At 35.1% G+C, this 5,586-nt stretch overlaps 1 long non-coding RNA gene across 2 annotated transcripts; it reads left to right on the plus strand.

Moving 5' to 3' along the window:
• Nucleotides 1-1,423: 1,423 nt before the first annotated feature.
• Nucleotides 1,424-5,350, plus strand: LOC138709174 (uncharacterized). Of its 2 annotated transcripts, XR_011334856.1 has the most exons (6): nt 1,424-2,798; nt 2,959-3,017; nt 3,166-3,235; nt 3,978-4,036; nt 4,139-4,260; nt 4,606-5,350. It is a non-coding gene; the product is annotated as an uncharacterized lncRNA (long non-coding RNA). The 2 variants fall into 2 exon arrangements; XR_011334855.1 differs by having other exon boundaries at nt 1,427-2,798; nt 4,139-5,350.
• The last annotated feature ends 236 nt before the right edge of the window (nt 5,351-5,586 follow it).

The following is a 5,586-nucleotide window of genomic DNA, read 5'->3' on the forward strand; positions in this document are numbered from 1 at the left end:
ATTAGATGGTGGACTAACGGACTGACTGGAGAGTGGAATAGGAACTGATTTGATGGCGGACTAACGGATTGACTGGAGAGTGGAACATGAAACCGATTAGATGACGAGACTAACGAATGACTGGAGAGTGAAATAAGGAACTGATTAGATGGCGGACTAACGGATTGACTGGAGAGTGGAACAAGGAACTGATTAGATGACGGGACTAACGGACTGACTGGAGAGTGGAACAAGGAACTGATTTGATGACGGGACTAACGAACTGACTGGAGAGTGAAATAAGGAACTGATTAGATGGCGGACTAACGGACAGACTGGAGAGTGGAATAAGGAACTGATTAGATGACGGTCTAATGAACTGACTGGAGAGCGGAATAAGGAATCGTTTAGATGGCGGACTAACGGATTGACTGGAGAGTGGAACAAGGAATTGATTAGATGGCGGACTAACGGACTGACTGGAGAGTGGAATAGGAACTGATTTGATGGCGGACTAACGGATTGACTGGAGAGTGGAACATGAAACCGATTAGATGACGAGACTAACGAATGACTGGAGAGTGGAACAAGGAACTGATTAGATGACGGGACTAACGGACTGACTGGAGAGTGGAACATGAAACCGATTAGATGACGAGACTAACGAATGACTGGAGAGTGAAATAAGGAACTGATTAGATGGCGGACTAACGGACTGACTGGAGAGTGGAACAAGGAACTGATCAGATGACGGGTCTAACGGACTGACTGGAGAGTGGAATAAGGAACTGATTAGATGGCGAACTAACGGATTGACTGGAGAGTGGAACAAGGAACTGATTAGATTACGGGACTAATGGACTGACTGGAGATTGGAATAAGGAACTGATTAGATGGCGGACTAATGGATTGACTGGAGAGTGGAACAAGGAACTGATTTGATGACGGTAATAACTGACTGACTGGAGAGTGGAATAAGGAACTGATTAGATGGCGGACTAATGGATTGACTAGAGAGTGGAACAAGGAACTGATTTGATGACGGGACTAACGGACTGACTGGAGAGTTGAATAAGGAACCGATTAAGTGGCGGACTAACGGACTGACTGGTGAGTGGAATAAAGAACTGATTACATTACGGGATTAATGGACTGACTGGAGAGTTGAATAAATAATTGATTAGATGGCGGACTAATGGACTGACTGGAGAGTGGAACAAGGAACTGATTAGACAACGGGACTAACGGACTGACTGGAGAGTGTAACAAGGAACTGATTTGATGACGGGACTAACGGACTGACTGGAGAGTGGAATAAGGAACTGATTAGATGGCGGACTAAAGGACCATGCGGATAGTAGACTAACGGACTGACAACTGACGGACTAACGGACCAAATATGTCTCATATTAACGCATTTAGGGCCTGTACTACGATCGCCTGTTAAAGCTCCAGATTCGTATACTCCAGTTTAGCAATCTGGAAGTTAAATATTTTGTTCTGTACTACCAGCGGATTTTAACTGCAGGACTGTTATCCGGAAGATATAGTAACATTTTTATTACGTTGGCAATGAAGTCACTGAAAATGTAGTGAAATTTATTGCGTTGGTCTACCTTTCCCCGCGTATTTCATGTTTATGTTCCGTGTTTATATGGTACTATTTATTTTGAGGTTTTATTGTAAGCATTATTGTTATTATTTATTATAATACCGAAGCTCCAGCCAAAAAATAACAGAGTGAAGAACAGAAAATTACACATACTGTATGAAGAAACTTTACATGGAAGCAAAAGGTAAGATTTTAAAGGTTATGTTTCTTTTCGAATAGTAATAATTCCTACCATATGATACTAGTTTGGTTTTAATTATTAGGCCTAAACAGGACGGGTGCGGGTTCCAGCAAAAGTGCGTTTTTCTCCATAATCATTGTTTTATTCATGTGTAACTGCACAAGAAGTGTAGGTGGCAATTATTTTTGTATTGTAATTAATATTAAGTGTGCTTTCAGTTTGTTGTATAGCCTACATTATTAGTGAATAGGGCCTATTTCGGTAATTTTTTTAGAAATAGTGTACTTCACGGCTTCAAATCATGGGTCGAAGGCACAATAACTCGTTTAAAAAAGAAAAGTTCACTGTTACTAATAATAATGAATGATGTCTTTGGCCTGGGATTTCTAACCAACATTAGTACAGCAAGGTACACTGTTCCTAGCAAATTACTAATATTTCAGTATGTTAGGCCTACGTATTTTACTGTTAATAAATGGGCGGATATTTTGTATTAGACCCATAATACCATTCGATCACAGATAGGGCCTAACATTATTTTTTAAAAGAACAGCGTGAGGTGGAGAGACGTTTCCACTAAAATGCAATAGGCCTATCTGTTTGTAATGCACATTCAACACCTCGTAAAATAACACAGAAACAGCAGATATTAAGTTTTTTCCAAAGTTTCTATGTACAGTATAGTCATATGTTTGATATTGTACTGACAATCGTCCATTAAAAGCTTTTGCTTATTTAGGTATAGAAACTTAGATAAGAGAAAAAGAGAAATACAGTATATTTTCTAATGTTGTAGGTTGCACATGGAATTAACCTAGTTTTACTTCCTTTTTAATAATATAGAATGAAGCATGGGAAGAATATAGTAACATCAGCACAAATACAAGGACCTGAAAACAGCTGAGAAGCAAATTTGAATTCTTGGAAAACAACACAAATAAAATTGCTGCTGCAGAGAGACAATGCAGGCTACAAACAATTGGAGCCCCTCCAACTGAAGCAAAACCAAATCCAAACTTAGCCAAGGTGATTTAATTCTCCTATCAATTGAGTGATTTCTCAGTGATTTTGATTCATATTCAATGCATAAGTTCACTTATATGTTGTTATACAATTATTAAATAATAAGCAGAGGAAATTGTATAACACAAGTTTGAATTATTTTTATTTATTTATTTACTTACAGCCGAAGTAGTAACTAAACCAAGTTCCACTGATACCAGTGCAGCTAATAACACGAATGAGGTTAGTGTGTAAGGAATTAAGAGTCAGAAGAAGAGATGATGAGCTTTAGAGATAAAAAAAAAAACTTTAGATTCTTGAAAATTGTTATACAAATTTAATTTAATGTCGGTATTACATTATAATACTATTATTTCTTTTTTATTTACAGTACCATTCAGGTTCACAGTGCAATTTTTTAGTTTTTGAAGTGAAACTGGACATCCCAACAATATCTCCAGGTAATTTGATTTATACTACAAACGTTCTTTCACATTCTATGTATGATGTTTACTTTTCCAATCTGAAATAGCTGTAACATGTGAACACATTTTCAGCCAACATGTTGAAAATAAAACTAACATACATACTATATGAAATCTGCAGCAAGCAGTAGATAAATTAGATGCAAAAGTTAAAAAAAAAAAAAATGTTAAAATATAAATTGTACATAATGATGAAATGGTCACAAGAGATGGATGTCATAAAAAGTAAACATCATTGTATTATAATATTATTGGGATTTGAGTGGAAATTTGAAATTTATAAATGTAGGCCTAAAAATAGAAAGTACACTAAACTGATGAATTTATTTTGAGATGAGATTTCTCTGTAATGGGTTTGTAATCAGATTAGGCCACATTATGTTAAGTTATATTTCAATTTTACTGTGAGGATTCTCACTTTGAAACTTGTGAATGATTTCTTGTGTACAGAAAAACTGAAAAATATCTTTTCATAAGATAAAACAGAAACTGACTGCACTCTATTTACAATAGAACTATTTGCTTGGTTTTTTCTCTCTCTTTTTTATTGCAGCTTTACTTTCTTATTGTTAAAAATGAGTTTGGATTAATAGCACGTTAGAAAATACAATACTGTTACAGCTGCTGACTTTGAAGTGTCCATACATTTATGATAAAACATCATCGTTCTCCAGAATTAAATATCTTAAGAATTAATTCCACTCTTAAAATATTACAGAGTCAGCTGGTGCAGCAGATGGTCTTCCATTGTATAGGTGTCTACACAGTGTAATGAAAGTAAGTTTTAAGTGAAATTACTGGTTTATTCAGTGTAGGTAGTGTAGGCTAAATCCAGAAAGGTCTGAATATAAGCATATATCCCTCTCTTAAACATTTCAGATTATAATGGGATAATAGCTGATCGACCCAAGGATGCTTAAAAAAAAAAAAAAAAAAAAAAAAAAGCAAGCCTCTGAGGAATGCATTAGCCACATTGAAAAATCTTTCTCCATCTGTGAACTGTAAGTTTAATGTTGACTTAATTATACTTGAAATGTTAGAAATGCATGAACTTCAATACTATTACAGTGATTTCTTTAAAAAATACGTTAGGTAGTTGAAAGTTGGATGCTAACATTATAACAAAGAATGATTTGAAATAAAAGTAAGTCATGTCCTCATGTTTGGAAAGAGATGGGGTTTGGAATATCAAAAGTAACATTTGGAGTTTTTACATTACTTTTTCCTCCTCTTTAATGGGTGGTCCATCTATAAGGACATCTTCAATTAGTGGCAGAAAGTACATGCTACAATAATCACCCATTCTTTATGTTTTAATAAAAAATATGTTTAATTTTGTTGACCAGATTTGTTTGACCTGAATGACTGGGAGATTACTTCTTCTCATCCTTCTAATGGAGTGATAATCTCTTGCAGCTGTTCTTGATCCCTATGGTCTCTGCTTTATCTGCTATTATTCAGGATTAGGTTCGAGTCAGGTGATAATTATAAGCTAATCTAAGGTTTCTGGTTGGGTTCGGGTCTGGTTCAGATCAGGCCGAGATGGGCCAGGCCTAAGAATTATGGCCCATGCAGATCTCTAACAAATGGGGCTTATAGCTGAAGTTGGCTCTGCCACAGTTTTCCAAGTTTTGTGTATTTGCATATGTATTTGTGTTGTGTTTAATTACAGTTACTAATAATAAATTTCTAAATTATAGACATCAGCTCAAAGAATTTTGAGTGACCACAAGGGTCCTGAATACAATAAACATGTACAATAATGTGATGTGATACATTAAAGAAAAAAGAAAGTTAATTGTTGAAGGCAAATATAAGTTGATTAATTGAAATAGAGATGATGATGTACTATTTGAAGAGAATCCTTGATAATATTTATAAGAATAGACATTACATAATCAAAAGGAATGTGAAGTTCCTTAAGATATCTTATGTATTAGCCTGCATATTATTAATTTGTAAATATGACATGTACCATAGCATATATAATGAGACAGTGGATGTAATAAATGATTATGCTTATTGTGTCTCCTGAAAAATGTCGTGTTTTGTTTACACAAAATAAATAAATAAATTTTAAATTTAATTGCAGCTATAGTCCATCTCTCTTGTTTTAAGTACACATTCACAGAGTACCTGAATACAATTGAAGCGTCAGCTGGAACAACGTTGTAAGTTACAAAATTTTCATTCAGTGTGTTTCCGTGTAATAATGTTGTATATCATGTTATCTTGCTATACTCCTTGGCTTGCAACTGTCCATCAATGCAATAAGTGAAATTTGTCCACTCAAAAGTTTGCTACCCTCATAAGAACAAAGTTGTACG

This window comes from Periplaneta americana, chromosome 11 (genome assembly GCF_040183065.1).
Source record: "Periplaneta americana isolate PAMFEO1 chromosome 11, P.americana_PAMFEO1_priV1, whole genome shotgun sequence".
Classification (NCBI taxonomy): Eukaryota; Metazoa; Arthropoda; class Insecta; order Blattodea; family Blattidae; genus Periplaneta; species Periplaneta americana.